Source organism: Heteronotia binoei, chromosome 6 (genome assembly GCF_032191835.1).
Source record: "Heteronotia binoei isolate CCM8104 ecotype False Entrance Well chromosome 6, APGP_CSIRO_Hbin_v1, whole genome shotgun sequence".
Taxonomy (NCBI): domain Eukaryota; kingdom Metazoa; phylum Chordata; class Lepidosauria; order Squamata; family Gekkonidae; genus Heteronotia; species Heteronotia binoei.
This window is the reverse complement of record NC_083228.1, coordinates 74849472-74867495: the sequence shown is the minus strand read 5'-3', so window position 1 is coordinate 74867495 and position 18024 is coordinate 74849472.

Below are 18024 nucleotides of genomic sequence, written 5' to 3'. Positions count from 1 at the left end.
GAAACTTCGACAGCTTTGAAGTTGCTCAGTGCTATTTTATTTATTTATTTTATTGGACTTATATCCTGCCCTCCCTGCCAAAGCAGGCTCAGGGCGGCTCACAACAGTAAAAACATTTATAGGTTAAACATTAACTAATTAAAATCTTACAATAAAACAATTAAAACATTTTAAAAACAATTTGGTGCTAATAATAATAATAACAATACATTCCAGTAATTTCCGTCTTCTTGAGTACCCTCATATGTGGCTATCCACTAAAAGCAAGTTGAAATAAAGCTGTCTTGCAAGCCTTACAGAACTGAACAAGGCCCTGCAAGGCTCTTGCTTCTTCTGGCAGTTGGTTCCACCAATAACAATAATAAATTTAAATAATAAATAAGGGGCCGCTATAGAGAAGGCTCACTCCCGAGTGATCTTCAGTCTTGCCTCCCTCGGCCCAGGGATCAATAACAGGTTCCATGTCCCTGATCTAAGTACCCTCTGGGGAACATATGGGAAGAGACAGTCCCTAAGGTAGACAGGTCCTTGAAGCTTTAAAGGCAACAACCAGCACCTTGTAGCGAATCCGGTACACTATCGGCAACCAGTGCAGTTCCTGCAGCCCAGGCTGCATGTGCTCCCGCATGGGGAGCCCCAATAACAGCTTAGCCACTGCATTCTACACCAGCTGCAGTCTCCAGATTTGAGACAAGAGCAGCCCCATGTAGAGGGCATTATAGTAGTCCAATCTCGAGGTGACCATAGCATGGATCACAGTTGCCAGGTCGCCACAGTCAAGGAAAGGGACCAACAGCCTTGCCCCGCCCGCCTAAGGTGGAAAAAGGTGGATTTGGCAGTGGCTGCTGTCTGGGCCTCCATTGTCAATTAAGGTTCCAGTAGCACCCCCAAGCTTCTGACCTTGGGCACTACTACAAGTGGGGCACCATCAAAAGCTGGTAGGGGGATTCCCTTTTCCAGGCCGCTGCGACTCAGGCAAAGGACCTCTGTCTTTGTCAGATTCAGCTTCAGTAGACTCAGCTTAAGCCACCCTGCCACGGCCTTCAGCGCCAAGTCCAGATTTTCTGGGGTACAGGTAGACCAGACATCCATTAGTAGATAGAGCTGGGTGTCATCAGCATACTGATGGCAACCCAACCCATACCTCCTGGCAATCTGGGCAAGGAGGTGTATATAGATGTTAAACAGCATCGGGGAGAGCACCGCCCCCTGAGGCACACCACAGTTAAGTGGGTGTCTCTGGGATGTCTGTCCCCCGATCGCCACCCTTTGTTCCTGACTGTGGAGAAAAGAGGAGAGCCATTGTAAGGCCAACTCCTGAATCTCTGTGTCGGCAAGGCGGTGAATCAGTGACTGATCATCGACCGTGTCGAACACAGCCAACAGGTCCAACAACATCAGTATTGCTGAGCTGCCTCAGTCCAAATGCTGCTGGAGATCATCCACCAGGGTGACCAGTACTGTCTCCACCCCATGACCTGGGCGAAAGCCGGACTGATGGGGGTCCAGAACGGAAGTGTCCTCCAGAAAACTCTGTAGCTCTACAGCCCTCTCAATAATTTTGCCCAGAAACGGCAAATTTGAGACCGACCGATAGTGTGCCAATTCGGCCGGATCTAGTTATGGTTTTTTCAGGAGAGGGTGGACCACTGCCTCTTTGAGGGGCCCTGGAAAGAGCCCCTCAGAGAGGAATCTATTTACAATATCCCATATAGGATATCGTAGCTCCAACTGGCAAGCTTTAATCAGCCAGGATGGGCAAGGGTCCAGATCACATGTTGCTGGGCGCACAGTAGAGACAATTATGTCGACTTCCTCCAGGCTGTGTGTTGTAAAACAATCCAAAACTGATCTGGAAAAGAGGTACGGAGCCTCAAGTTCACTTACTGTTTCAACAGTGGCAGGGAGGTTGTTGCCCAGCAACGAGATCTTATCTGCAAAAAAAGTCGCAAAAGCCTCACAGCCAGTATCCAATTCCCTACAGTTTGGTCTGCTTTGTGGCAGAGTTGTGAGATTCCAAATAATGCTAAATAATTGTCCTGGGTGTGAATTCGCAGATGCAATCTTAGCCGCGAAGTAAATTTTCTTTGTGGCTTTGACTGCCATCTCATAGGGCCTCATAAACTCTCTAAAAGAGGTTCTGGTCGCTTTGTCTCGAGTACACCACCACCGCCTCTCTAGCCGTCTGAGCCTTCGTTTCATCAGCCACAGCTCCGAGTTGTACCACGGGACTACCTCAGAATGAGGGCACAGAGGGCGCTGTGGAGCGATAGCCACGATGGGCTGGTCTTTCCAGGTCTCAACCAGGTAATCTAAAGAATCACTGGGGGGGGGAGGGGTCCCGCAGGGCCATCTGGAACTGCACTGGGTCCATCAGGTTCTGCAGGCGAGCTAAAATATGCTCACCGCCTAAACAGGTTTGGGGTGGCACATCCATACAAGCCTTCAGGGTGTAGTGGTTCGACCATGCCACTGCTTCTGCAGTGATCCGGTCCACTAAAACTCCCATCGCAAAAATCAAATCCAGCATGTGTCCAGCCTGATGCGTGGGTGTTGTAACAAATTGGGAGAGTCCTAGTGTCGCCATGGATGACACCAGGTCCGCCACCTGACTAGAGTTTGCATCATCAGCATGGACATTGAAATCACCCAGGACCAAAAGCCTTGGGTGTTCCAATGCCCAGCCTGTTACGGCCTCCTTCAGGGACGGTAAGGTGGTGGCCGGGGCATTAGGCGTTCGCTACACCAGCCAGACCGCCAACTCCTCCCCAACATTGCACGCCAGACCGGTACATTCAATACCATCAATCTTTGGAGACGGGAGGACCCAGAAGGTGTAAGCCTCCCGTGTGAATAGGGCCACTCCTCCCCACCCCCCGCCTGCTAGTCCGTGATTGGTGAAGGACTGAGTATCCTGGGGGAGCCACCTGGGAGAGAGCTACTGTCTCCCCATCTCTCATCCAGGTCTGTCACACACACCAGGTCCATTTTCTGTTCACACAAAAAGTCTCAAAGGATTGAGGTCTTATTATTAATGGACCTGGCATTGCATAACATCAATAACGAGGCAAGTAATTTGACCTGACCCCACAACCTGCTACCGTTGGGATGGGATGCAGACTGGAAGGGGGTCGAGCACCTTCACGTCTTGGCCACCTTCCCTTATATCTATGTCTGCTCCCACCATCATACCTTCCCCTCCCCAGGAGTACTGGGATCCCTAAGCCAGTCATTCCCTATTGGTCTTCACGACAGCCTCAGACCAATATAAGGATACCCTGCTGCAACTGTGCATTGTTCAATATACTTCCCACTCCGCCCTTGCCAACTAAAAGTCTCCCAATGCACTGGACTCTAAAAGATTCCAGGAGACAGGTTATTTAAAGGAGCCTTGCAAAACTGAGCACAATGTGGCCATGGAAATAATCGCTCACAGGGCCTTGAAATTGCTATTGAGGTTCAAACTGGCCTTGCTAAATTTCCTGCATTATTTTTCACCAGCAGAGGAACTCAGCAGGTCACAAACTTAGGTCCTGCTTGTGTACCAACATTCAGAAAAGTATTATATGATGCAATTCCCTCTCAACATGCCAAAGGTAACAGTTGTATTGGGTTCATTGCATTTGACTCCTACTGGTTAAAACAAGAAAAACATTTATATAAAGAAAGTTATTACCCACGGGAGGGGTTAGCAGGATAAATTCTAAATTACATGTTTCTCCATCCCACCTCCAAGACCAATGAAGTTCAATTCTGGGTATGTGAGAACTGAGAGACTTAGCATGTATAGATGCACTTAACCAGAATTGAATAAAACTTTGTGGAAGAAATCTGTTTCAATATATCCATGCTTCTATGCATGCAAAGTTTCTCAGTTCTCACTTATACCTAGCATTTAACTTTGTTGGTCTTAAAGGCGCCACTGGACTCAAAATCAGTTCTCACAACTGTTTGTTAATTCTTGTATTTGTATGCAAATTTCTGCCATTCACAGATCTCACCAACTGCCTTAATCCAAACTCAGCTATAATTTCCCAGTTACTTATGCATCTTGACTCTAACTAGTCCTTCTTGGCAACTAACTCTCCGCCCTCTCTCTACTTATATGTAATGGATGAGGAAATTCTATTTCACTGTATCTGAAGAAGTGTGCATACACATGATAGCTTATACCTACAATAAAACCTTGTTTGTCTTAAAGATTAAAGGTGCCACTAGACTCAAACTTTGTTCTGCTGCTTCAGAGCAACACAGTTCCCCCCCTCCCCAAATCAATCCTTTACAGAGTTGCTTTACCCTAAGCCCATAGTTTTCCATGAGCTATAGCTGAGACTGACATGGAAATCCTACATAGACTGTGTTATCAGCTCAATTAAGTTGTGATTTTCTGTTAGAAGCACATTGTGAATTTACTCATTCTTCAGCTTTGTACAAATGACAATCGGATGTCCTTGTTTGGGGATCTGGGACTATATCCAATTGCTTGGCCAGTTTTCTGTCCTCTGGAGAGCAAGTACTAAGGTCCAAGGTCATGTGAGCTGATCTCTGACAAAGTGGTTTGCTTACGCATGCAAAGTACTGCCCAACTACCTGACCCTGTGCTAACTTATTTAGCTGGATCAAAACACTATTTCTATGAGGATCCATAAGTGACAATCCAGGGTTGCAGGAAATAAGTAGGATGGTCACACAGCAGCCCCCAATGTACAGTGAAAGCTATAGTTACAGAATAGCAGTAGAGGTGCCTTCATTCCCAGTGCAGTAATAAACTCTAGGTTTCTGATGAGTTTGCTGCATTATTGTAGGTGAAGGTGAATATGCTTGAGATCAGCAGTCATGTGCTGTATACCCAGATGTAGCTCTAAGTCCCAATATTTACCTTGCATTGGCTTGATCATTGCTCCACTCTGGTGGAGTGTTGCAAGAACAACAGTGTTCCCAAGTGCAGGCAAACAATTCCCATCTCACTTTGGCCAGGGTTGAATGGCTTATCTGTTTCTCACCTGTCTTCCACTCGCACCCATCTCCCTTCCAGTTTTTCTGAAAAGACATCTATCACCACCCTATCAAAAATCTCTCCTCCTTCAGTAGTAATTTAGTATGTAGATAAATGTTTGTGTGCTGCCTGTGTCTCAGCTGGTGACTATTCTTTTTTCAGTACAGGCCATATGCATTTTAACCACAAAAGTGAAAACCCCAAATCACCTCCCATGGCATCAGTTACCCCTTCCTACATGGTAGTAAACATCAGTGCCTCAACATTTCCTTCATTACTGACATTTCCGTTTCTGGCACTTACCCTTTTAGGATGAATACACTTTCCTCCTAACCCAAATACACACTATGATAGGAATTTTGACTTGCTTTATTTGGGAGGGAGTACCATATACACCACCAGGACCTTTCCCTGGGGGAACATGGTTCATAGAACTGATACAAAGAAACAAAATTCTCACAAAATGTTTAAAAGTTCATGAGGAGCATCTGTGTGTGTCTCCTCCATTTCCCTCTCGAGAGTTCTGGCGCCTCTTTTTTCCAGAAAAAAAAATAATAAAAGGATCTGTACACCACAGTATGCAAACTGCCATGAAGGCATTTGAGACAAACCCAGGAAGTAACTTGCAGTTCTGCAGCTGTGAACTAAAATTGCCAACAGCCTGGAGAGAGAAAAATACTTGCCCCTTTAGCAGAGGCTTAATGGGATGTTATTTAGCTCCATTCCTTGAAAAGTTTCAGCGATCAATTTCCACACATTAAGCTTTCATTCAAGGGGCAGGACATTTTTTTTCCTCTAGCTGAGATCAACACTACTGAAAATAGAATTACAAGTGTGAGTCAACAAGACTAGGGGGGTTCCCATCTCCCTCACTTGCCTGAAGAGGCCAGGCACAGCTCCCTCCTTGGCCCAATGTAACTTCCAGACACTAACTCTGATGCAGCTGGACCCAGAGTGGCTCCTGGATGCTGACACTGCCAGGCTGGTTGTGGCTTCCAAACACTTCTGGGACACAGGTGGTAAGTCCATTGTCTGCACATGTGGCAACAACACTCTTTATTTTGGAGGGATATAAACTTCCCAATGCCATTTTTAAAAAGGTTTTCATTTCCCGCCCCTGAAAACTGGAGGGGGGGGGTTGTCATTCTGACTCCAATTTGTTCTCTTTCATCTTATCACTTTCACTTTCACTTTCATGGTGTTGGAGTTGGCTTCAGATTGCTATATATCATTACTTCCTCTCCACTCTTAACTTTTAAGCCTTTGGGATATTTGCCCTCTGATTACTTTTCCCACCTACTCATGCTGCTATGCAAATATCCCCAGCCTCTGAGCCTTTTGCAATCCATTCCCTGTTATCCCACTTTTCCTTGTCTGTGTTCCTGGCACTATATCCCACACAATGTCTCCTTCTCTTGCATAATCTTTTCTTTTGAATTTTGAATGAAACTGAGGATAGGTGGGAATCAGATCTTTGTTATCAAAGGCCCAGGGAATGAATGGAGTAATTTCTCTCAGGGGTGTGGCAACATGATCTTCTGACTTCCTCTTGACTCCCACCTATCTTTTCGCTTTGATTCTCACTTTGGGTACTGCATTACAATTGATGCCCCATTAATCATTGGATTGAGAGTCCCATGCCCACACATGCCTGTGGCTGCAGTGCACCTGGGAGTGTACACAACTGTTGTCTCTTCAATATTCAGTGAAGAGTTTGCATTTGGGTTTCGTGCATTTGCTGCCTGAAGCGCAAAATCATCACTTTGCACAAAATAATGGAAATTTCAATACTATAATTGTAATACTGTAATCGACTTTGGACTAGTGCTCCAGCATTGACAGGTGCATTCTCTGTGCACCTGTGAAGGCAGAGTGCATACTTTGTGAGGTGCACTGCTCACACAGGATAATTTTGTGCACTTCATGGATTTTTAAAAATATGTTCTGACAGTGCTGCTGTAGCACACAGTTCACAAATATTAAGTTATTCTTACTCTTTTGCATTTTCCTATCTTGGAAAAGATGGAATAAAACAAGTGGATTGTTTATTTTACTACCTGTACATACCTAATGGCTTCAGTTGCAGCTCATAATGATGAAACTGTTCTATGCCATAATGGTAGCAGAAGTAGGATTGCGTTATGCAAAATATATAACACTGCATTTGGTGTGAATAATTTGCGAGAAGCAGAATTTAGCTTTTCTAGGTCCCAAGAGGAACCTCAGCCAGGGTATAATGCCATAGAATCCACCCTCTAAGGCAGCCATTTTCTCCAGGTCAAGTGATCTTGGTTGTCAGGAGATCAATTGTAATAATGGGAGATCAGGTGTCACCTGGAGTGTGGCAACCCTAATTCTGATAGCTTCAAGCATTTTTATGTTCCATGTTCCCACTGCAGCCTCAAGAGAGCATGTGTTTGGTTTCCTAAAACCCGCTAGAGAAGCCTGGAATCCAGTAGGATCCACCAGCCTCTGTGAACAGACCATTTTAATCAGTCCCACTTTCCAGCACAGTGTCAAGGCCACATTTACCCTTGCCTTGTGTAGATAGTGGTCAGACCAGGGCCTTTTTTTCTTGGAGGAACACAGTGGAATGGAGTTCCAGAACCTCTTTGTGGAAACAAAATTATCAAAACATGTTTAAAAGTTCATGAGGGACACACATGTGTTTCTCCTTCATTTCCCTCTTGAGAGTTCTGGCCACTCTTTTTCCAGAAAAAAAGTCCTGGATCAGACCCTGCTTCAAGCTGAATATCCAGCCCTGAAACCAAACCTTCCAATTAATTAATTCATTGATTAATGAACTCAAGCAATTTTTAATGTAATTTTGTTTCCACAAAGAGGTTCCAGAACTCCACTCCACCGTCTTCCCCCAGAATAAAACAGTTTTCTATTTTCCTGCAAATCATGTGTTGGGTAGTAGTTAGTGTGTTAGACTAGGTATGACTGAAATTCCCACTCAACCACCAAGCTCACTATGTGACCTTGAGCCAATCATTCTCTCTTATCCTAATCTTTCCTCAAAGGATTGTGGTCATGATAAAATGGGGGTGGGGACCACAGTGTGTGCCAATCTGAGCTCCTAAAAAGAAGGGTGGGATAAACATGTGATAGTTTGCTTATGAAATTATAAATGGCAAATTATGTAGTCTCTGCAATTAGTGATGGAAGTATAAAAAATGAGAAACAGCTTATTTGTGTCAAACATGCTTTCTATGCTTGTGCCTATTAATGTCTATCACTAGAGGGAAAAAAACACCTGACTGATTTTGGGGCATTCTGTATAATGATGTTACATGCTATCCAAGGAAATGTATCATCACATTATCCTTTTTTCCATAAACATACTAATAGAAAAATGTAACCAGTTTTACTAGACAGGGTGCTTTTATGCTTTTTTGGAAGAGTACGTTCTCATTCTGAGTCAGGTTACTAGGTCTCCTGCTCTTTCTGTTTGAGGTATCAATTGAGACGAAGAGTCTCAGTCCTGACAAAAGTTGTCCCCTTCTTCTGTCTTGCTTGGGAAACAGGAGGCCATAGAAGCAAGGTAGTTGCCTAAGTACATGGAAGATTTATCTTTCCTCTGTTAATGTTAGACAGGGATGGCCAACTATGGTCCTTGAAGCAATTTTATGGGGTCTCTACCAATCTTAATCAAGTTGCAGGAGAAAGTTGTTGACAGTTCTTTCACACAGGGAAGTTTATTCTAAAAGGAGAGGGAGAGAGAGACCACAAATTTTATGAACTCCTTCCGTCAGATTTGTGGGTAAAGATGATGATGCCAAAACCATAAGCAATATGAGGCAAAATATTAAACTGCATATTCTTGCATGTGCAATCATATATCTGTGAAACACATTTCATTAAAGAAGACTTCCTGCAAGCACCATACAATTTTTAGTAGCTTTAATTCCCATTTTAAAAAAGCAAGCCAAGCCTGATATTGTACATAAAAAGCTATGTATGTGCTCTGATTAAAAACAAAAGAACCCAACAAAAATAACATAGCCTATCATCAGCAAGATAGTACTTGAACGTGCAATGTGCCAATGATATTTCAAATCAATGTGCCAGTCCCTAGGCTGTATGACGTTGATCAGTTAGCTTGTTTACAGAAACTTGGCAAATACTAGTTGGTAGTTCTAGATGACAGCAACATCTCCTCAGGAACTGGAAGCTAAAGTAAATTTAATTACTAGTGTTATTGTGTGTGTGGTCTGTACACGTGTTGATTAAATACGGGTCTTGTGTGAACCAGCCAGCTTAATGAGAATAGCCAGGCATAAGACAGAGACTTTCCCTTCACTGTCTCTCTATTCTTGTCCCAGCAGGAGCTGCTGACTTAAGTTTTAACACCCAAATACCTGCAATAAGTGTCTAGACTTGCACTTTTCAACCATTCTTTTATTTAAAATATTTTTTAGATGTAGCGATAGGGCTCCAGTACAATGTTGGAATTAAGACTTTATCAAATTAATAAGTGAAAATTTATTGAAAAGAATCAAACTATAAATAAGCAATCAGAGTAATACTCAAGTACATCTAGGACACCAAAACAGTAAGGAACCCATACCTGCACCACTCCTAACAATTACACAACACTCACACATACACCCTCCCCTGCCTTGCCTCTTGTTGATTTGGATGGGAAGACAGGGGAGGCTCAAAACTGAGGGAAGGTTTTTTTCCTTTTTGTTTTTTAGAATATGCCCGGGAGGAAAAGGCATGTCTTGGAATAGCCTCCTTTAGTTGTGGGCTGATCACTGGAGCCCTTTCTCTTAGCCAAAAGTGTGGCAAGAGAACAGTGTTGTCATGCCTGATGGTATCTTAATTAGATCAAAACTCTGAGAATAGCAGTCATGGGGCCACCATGCCCGGCTTAGTAATCTCTCTCTGGGCTTGTACTTTATACAGGGGTCATATTTTTCCATAGGTGAGCTAGATGGCCATTGTATTAAGCTGGCTGTTGCTTAAAATTCAACCGTGCAAAGTGGTCTGCCCTTGCCCATCCTCCTGTGCAACTATTTCCTTTGTCTTGTACACACATCTTCCAACTGAGTGTGTGTGTGTGTCTATGTTAAGTGTCATCAAGTCACTTACAATTTATGGCAACCCTATGAATGAATGCCTTTGGAAACGTTCTATCATTATTAGGCTACAGCCTTGCTCAGGTTTTGCAGACTCAGGGCTGTAGGGCTGCCAATCGCCAGGTGGGAGCAGGAGATCCCCCAGTTTGGAGGCCCTCCCCCCACTTCAGGGTTATCAGAAAGTGGGGAGGGGGAGGAAAATGTCTGCTGGGCACTCCATTAAACCCTATGGAGACCAGTTCCCATAAGCCCAGGTATAATGGAGAATTGATCCTATTCTATGAGCCCTCAAAGAAGGTGTCCCTATCCTTCATTATTCCAAATGGAGGAAGGCATTTAAAAGGTGTGTGGTCCCTTTAAATGTGATGGCCAGAACTCCCTTTGGAGTTCAATCCTGCTTGTCACAACCTTGCTCCTGGCTCCACCCCCAAAGTCCCCAGATATTTCTTGAGTCAGACTTGGCAACCCTAGAGGGCTGTGGCTTTCTTTATAGAGTTAATCCATCTGAGGCTCACCAAATTCTTTCAATACACAACTCTTAGATGAGGTTGGGCCAGATCTTTCTGTGGTATCAGGATAGGTTAAGTGATAACAGACCAAAAGAGTTGTGACTGGGGCCACAACATTGAGTCAGAATGGTCATGGCAATCCAAATAAATCACAGGCAGAACTCTTTAACTATTGAGAACTATTAACTATTGAGAAATGCTGATGAAGTGTTTCCTTCCATTGCATTCCTCAAACCCACTGGCCTTCTAAAGGACAATGGTTTTACATTTTAAAACACAGGTGATTGACCAAGTTTGTATGCCCCCTGCTATCTCCGCGGGACTCCAAATATACTTCAAATTTACAACACATCAGGGATGGACCCAAAGATTCTATTCCTCCTATGGAGATTGGTCCCCATAAGGTATAATGGAGAATCAATCCATGGATATCTGGGGCTCAGGGGGGCTGTTTTTGAGGTAGAGGCACAAAAGTTTCAGTATAGCATCTGGTGCCTTTCCTCAAAATACCCCCCCCCCCCAAGTTTCAAAAAGATTGAACCAGGGGTCCAATTCTATGAGTCCCCAAAGAAGGTGCCCCCATCCTCCATTATCTCCAATGAAGGGAAGGCATTTAAAGGTTGCACCTCAGGGGACTGGCAACCCTAGCTGGTGACCTCCAGCCCCAAGGATGTTTGCTAAGCCTCAACCAGAGCCAGAGCCTTCTCAAGCTCTGCTGGTAACCTGCCCTGAGGATGCTTGTGGGGGAGGGAGGGCTAGAAGCCAAATAAATAAATCATACCGCACTGAGGTCTCTCTCCTCTCCAAACTCCACCCTCTCCAGGCTGCACCCCAAATGACCAGGGATTTTCAAACCCAGAGTTGGCGACTGGCTGCCACAGGAAGGGGAAAGGCAGGAAAATTCCATTCTGCAAATGTCACTCTGCTTATGGTAATTTGGATCTAGTAACTCTTAGCAGTTATAGCATAATCTTATCTATGCTGTGATTTGTCATTTGCTTATAAACGTAAGAAGCACACCGTTCAGTATCTTTTGCAATATTTCCAGCACACTGGCAAGTGCCAAGCAACCACTAGAAAATGTATGGAGGTCCTTTTGCAGACCACAGGGACTCTTTTTCTGTTGCCCATTTTATAGAAAGTGGCAATAGTGTCTTTCTTTTAGTAGGCTGTGAGAGAGGCAGATGATTTTTTAAAAAGATGGTCCTCCACCACCACATTCTCTTCAAACATAACATTAATTGTGAGTATAATGTCACATCGCCCCACACTTGTTCATGGTAACTCATGCAATCCTAGGCCTGCAGGTGGAACTGGGGGATCCCTCAGAATTATAGCTCATCTCCAGACTACTGAAATCAGTTCCCCTGCAGAAGATGGATGCTTTGGAAAGTGGACTAAGGCAATGTACTCCTCTGAGGTGCTTGTCATCCCCAGGCTCCATCCCCAAATCTCCAGTTTTCCAGCCTGGATCTGGCAACCCCATCCCCCATCAATGGCCAGGGGGGACCTGGCAACCCTATCAGAACCATCACTGCAGTTATAGAATTTACTATTGGGACAAACCTTAGTGTTTTAGCTGGGTCTCATATATGTTGTTTCTGCAATAACATGGACTTTCTGTGATGCAGAAGGTCTAAGAAACACTGAGTCACTCTGTTCTTCATTGCTCTCTTTTTCTGTTTGATCAGCAGAATTCACACACTGGTAACTTTGTCACCTGCCAACTGGTAGTAAGCAGGACTGATAGGACTCCAGACTTTCCTATAAAAGAGCCAATTCAAACCTTTCCTGAGGAAATGCTTTTCATGCTGATGTCTTTTATGAGGAATACCTGAATGCTGCACGATTATGGGCTGCATTCTAAGGTTCATTTTCACTTTTAGTAGGACACTGTATTGGTGTCTTTGGCCTAGTTGTTGGGGCACCTCCCTATAATGTAGACTGCACCCAGGAGCAGTGCCCTATGGCTTTGCACCGAATGGAGGAAATCCTGTTAAGCTTTTGAGAGGACTGAGCAACAGTCTTGCTTTGAGTTTGCAAAAAAAAAAATGAATTAAAAATTAAAAAGGTATCAACTAGGAGGGTTGTCAGTTCTTGGTTTTAAAAATACTTGGAGATTCAGCCGCGGAGCATGGTGAGGGGAGACCTTCAGCACATGATGCCATTGAATCAACCCAAAACAGCCTTTTTTATCTGCGGGAACTATTATCTATAATATGGAGATCAATTGTAACAGTGGAAGATCTCCAGCCCCCACCTGGAGGTTGGCACCCCTAAACTTTCCACATTTGTTGAGACCATTTAAACTGATGTAATTAAATCTCCATCTGGTACGCAGGAACTGGCGTATATGTTAACAGTGGCTGACCATCGTATTCAATTCAAGGGTAACTTGTTCATTATGTTGTATGTTGCTGGCTTTCTAAAGCTGGATGCTTCTTCATGCTGCATGCCAATTTTGCATAATAACTGGTTGGTCTTCCCACAGTGATGCAAATGGATAGATCATCTACAGTGTTTGCTAACCCCCATTATTTCAATGAGTTTGAACATATGCATAGATATTACGCTGACTGTGTACACAAATCCATTTGTGTTTCTGCAGTGGGTGGCAATGTTTTTATTTCTTTTTTCTCCTTCTCCCTGTCAAAGATCATTATAACATAAATATCATATTAGGGCAACTATCATAGATGCATGCCCCTTGGTGTTAATTTCCATTCTGTTATGCCTGTAACAGCTGTTTATGTTACAATGTGATGCTTTCAGGCAGGGCTTTCTTCTGGAAAAAGAGGCCCTGTAACTTTCAAGAGAGAAATAAAGGAGAAACACAAATGCCCCTCGTGAACTTTTAAACAATTTTTTTGAGAATTTGTTTCCATGAAGAGGTTCCAGAACTTCATTCCACCACATTTCCTCAGAAAAAAGACTCCGCACATTTTAATTTTTTGTTTGGATCAGGGTGTAGAGCAGTGTCCCCTTTAAGTTGTTAATGTGAGCTAGCTCACAGTTTTTTAGCCTCCAGCTCACACATTTTTGTCTTAGCTCAAGAGAAATGGCCCCAAAGCAAACTAATTTTATGCAGTAGCCCCCAATTTAATGCCAGTAGCTCATGAAGTAGAATATTTGTTCACAAGACCCCATAGCTTAGATGGAGTATTGGTGGGGAGCAGTGCCGGATTAAACCCTGTGGAGGCCCCTAGGCCATCAAAATCTCAGGGTCCCCCTCGCCAATTATCTCAGAATTGGAGCACCTGCCCTGCCACCCAGAGCCCCCACTGCAGCCTGCAGGTACCTTCTAAAAAGCCCCTTTGACAAAGCTGTGGGTGAGAAGCAGAGAGAGGCAAACTAGGCAATGATGCCAGCAGCAGCTGCACCAGGCAAGTTGTGCAAAGTGTGGCAAAGTTGCTGGCTGCATGTGCAGGCTGGGAGGGCTGAAGCAGGGGGGAAACTGGGGAGGGGGCCCCATAGGCCAGTACCTACTTGGCCTAATTGTTAATGTGGCCCTGGTGGGGAGTGGACTTCTCTGTAAGCAGAAAGCAGTAAAAATGCTCTTTGGTTATAATCCTTAAAGTAAAATTCACTAAAATCTTATGCATACCAATGAATGCATAAGATTCAGGATTCCAGCTGGAAAGTTACCATCTATATTTGTTTTTTCTCCCAATTATCTGCTTCCACAGATGTCATATGCCTAATAGCTTGTAATTTCCTACATGTGTGTGCATGTTTAATCCTCTTTCCATATTATCCTCTCTTTCCAGAAATGTAACCTTCCAGATGTTTTGAAGTGTCAACTTTTTATTTGACATCTCTAGTTTTTAAACAAAATCTGGACACCAAATGCATAGTTATGTCTTTGCTCATTGCATTTAATTACAGCCAGGAAAAATATATATAAACAAAGAACAAAGAACAGGCTCCTGGGTATTTCAATCTTTGTGATTTTGCAATGCTAGTGCTATCCTGGGTATATTAAGAGGAACCGAGGCTTAAAAAATACCATTGCAGAAAACTGGCCCTAATTTTTTTTTTACTGTAATAATTATGTATGTGTTAATTTCAAATACTTCCGTCCCAATTATGAGTTAGAACAGACAAATGGAAGTACTTCTTCACCCAAAGGGTGATTAACGCATGGAATTCACTGCCACAGGAGATGGTGGCAGCTGCAAGCTTAGGCAACTTCAAGAGGTGATTGGATAAACATATGGAACAGAGGTCCATCAGGGCTATTAGTCACAAGGTATAGATAGCACTCTTTGTGTGGAATAAGTGATGCTCTGTGTTCTCAGTGCTTAGGGAGGGCAACAGTGGGAGTGCTTCTAGTGTCCTGGCCCCACTGGTGGACCTCCTGATGGCACCTGGTTTTTTGGCTACTGTGTGACGGACTAGATGGGCCATTGGCCTGATCCTACATGGCTTCTCTTATGTTCTTAATTCTTTACATCCCCCCACAGTTTCTGGAGATGGGAAGGAGATAAAGTCTTTGACCCATATTTGGGTGCTAAAGTAGTGGTATTGATCTCAATAAATTAGAGATAAAAAGGAGGTAATATAAGTTCTGCCTTCAGATGGATAAGTGTTGTGGAAAACATTTTGTCTTCACTAAGTTCTTACTCATAAGAACATAAGAGAAGCCGTGCTGGATCAGGCCAATGGCCCATCCAGTTCAACACTATGTGTCACACAGTGGCCAAAATCCAGATGCCATCAGGAGGTCCACCAGCAGGGCCAGAACTCCAGAAGCCCACCCACTGATGCCCCACAAGCACCAAGAATAAACAACATTTCTGCCCCAGACATAGTGTTCCATCTATACCATGGTGGCCAAACCGTGGTTTGGAGCCACATGTGGCTCTTTCACACATATTGTGAGGTTGAAGAGAAATTTAATACAGGCTTACTCTAAAGTAAGTGTGCATAGCATCATAACCTTATGTCAGCAGTCAAGAGCACTGACCCATAGGTCAACAATTATTTCTGCCATGTGTGAAGCAGGAAAGGAGGGGAAAATAGGCAGGCTTGCAAGCTCTTCTCCTTCACCACAGAGGTTTCCCAGAGTCCTAGAGTGGGGAAAGAGAATGCAAAAGCTAAGGGAGAAAAGTAAGTGCATAGGGAATGGGAGCTGCTGGCCATACTGCTGAGTCCAGAAGGACACACACTTGGGATTCCTGCCCTTCCCTGCTGGATGAAGCAACATGAACACAGCCACTGCCAAGAAAGGCAATGAGATAGAGAGTGGTGAGTGAAGAAAGGAATACTTGGCAAGTGATGACAGTGGCAGGACTAGGGGAAGGATGATGGCTGTCCTCACCCCTCCTCTGTGAGGTGCACCAGGATAGCCAATGGTATGCCCTGTGTCTTAGCCAAGCGAGCTGCAGCACTGATAGAAGAGGCTTGCCTCCCGCCCTTGGCCAGCCAGTGCATGCCTGGTAGCCAAGGGCTGTGGCTGGCCAAGCGCCATTGTCCCATGACAGGTTTGCAGGCCTGCTGAGCATGGGGAAACTGCTGCATCACCCTCCTGTACTGGCCTGGTAAGGAGTGGTTTAGAATGAGTCCAGGTCTGTCAGTTTTAGGGTTGCCAAGTTGGAAAATACCTAGAAACTTTGGGTGTGGACCCAGGAGAGGGTGGGGTTTGGGGAGGGGAGGGGCCTCAGCATGGTCCAATGCCATAGAGTACACACTTGAAAGCAGCCATTTTCTCTAGGGAAACTGATCTTCTGCCAGCTGGAGATCAGTTGTAAAAGGGGGAGATCTCCAGCCCCACCTGGAGGCTGGCAACCTGAACCTCAGTTTCCAGTCTGCACATGAATTCCTATTGGCAGTCTCCTTTTGAAACTCTTCTCCTGAAGTATTGTAACCAGGGCTTTTTTTGTAGATAAAGAAGAAGAAGAAGAAGAAGAAGAAGAAGAAGAAGAAGAAGAAGAAGAAGAAGAAGAAGAAGAAGAAGAAGAAGAAGAAGAAGAAGAAGAAGAAGAAGAAGAAGAAGAAGAAGAAGAAGAAGAAGAAGAAGAAGAAGATGATGATATTGGATTTATATCCCGCCCTCCACTCCAAAGAGTCTCAGAGCGGCTCACAATCTCCTTTACCTTCCTCCCCCACAACAGACACCCTGTGAGGTGGGTGGGGCTGGAGAGGGCTCTCACAGCAGCTGCCCTTTCAAGGACAACCTCTGCCAGAGCTATGGCTGACCCAAGGCCATTTCAGCAGGTGCAAGTGGAGGAGTGGGGAATCAAACCCGGTTCTCCCAGATAAGAGTCCGCACACTTAACCACTACACCAAACTGGCTCTCAGCATAAACTCATTTACATATTAGGCCACACCCCCTGACACCAAGCCAGCTGGAACTGCATTCCTGTGCATTTCTGCTAAAAAAAGAAAAGAAAAGGAAGCCCTAATTGTAACCTTGAAAGCTGAATATTCAGGGAGATTGAACCCCCACCCCCCGCCATGCAACTTGTTTGTGTCCATTTTATTGCCTGATCTGTGCCCATTTGTTCTCTAACTAGAAACCTCTAGTTTGTCTGGTAGAAATGGCAGAAGGACACTGTGGGGCACCTCAGCATATGGGTAAATGTGAACCCTTGGTACAGCTGATGTTGCTGGGTCCTCTGATAGCATTATTTGAGTGGAGATGGAGATGGCACCAGAATTTGTGGTTGCAGAGGCTACTCTGTATCTCCATCTTTAGTGTGTATCTCTGTGGAATGATATCTAGCTGTTGTGAAGTTGTCATATTTATATCCTACTTTTTTACCCTAAGAACCAGGGCTTTTTTTGAGCAGGAATGCACAGGAACGCAGTTTTGGCTGGCTTGGTGTCAGAAGGTGTGGCCTAATATGCAAATATGGTCCTGTTGGTCTTTTTCTACATAAAAGCCCTGTGTGAAACAATGGTGATGTCAGGGGGTGTGGCCTAATATGCTAATGCATTCCTGCTGAGCTTTTTCTACAAAAAAAGCCCTGCTAAGAACAATTTTAAAAGAAAACATTTTTATCCTGTCCGCAATTCCCACTGCTGTTTGCTTGAGAGATGTTACTCAATTGATGGCTTTGGAATGGCAGTGGTTGGATGGTGTGCTCTGGAGCCTCTTCTTTCCAGGATTAGAAGTCTTTAACATCCTGGAAGCAAGTACTGCTTTGCCTGAGATGCCATTATGTGAGGACTCAAAGAGTAATTAACACATGGAATTCACTGCTGCAGGAACTGGTGACATGACAGCTTCAAGCACAGACAGCTTCAAGAGGGGACTGGATAACCATATGGAACAGAGGTCCATCAGTGGCCATTAATCATAAGGTATATATGGAACCAGGGCTTTTTTTGAGCAGGAACACATAGGAACGCAGTTCCAGCTGGCTTGGCATCAAGAGGTGTGGCCTAATATGCAAATAGTGATGTAAGGTGTGTGGCCTAATATGCAAA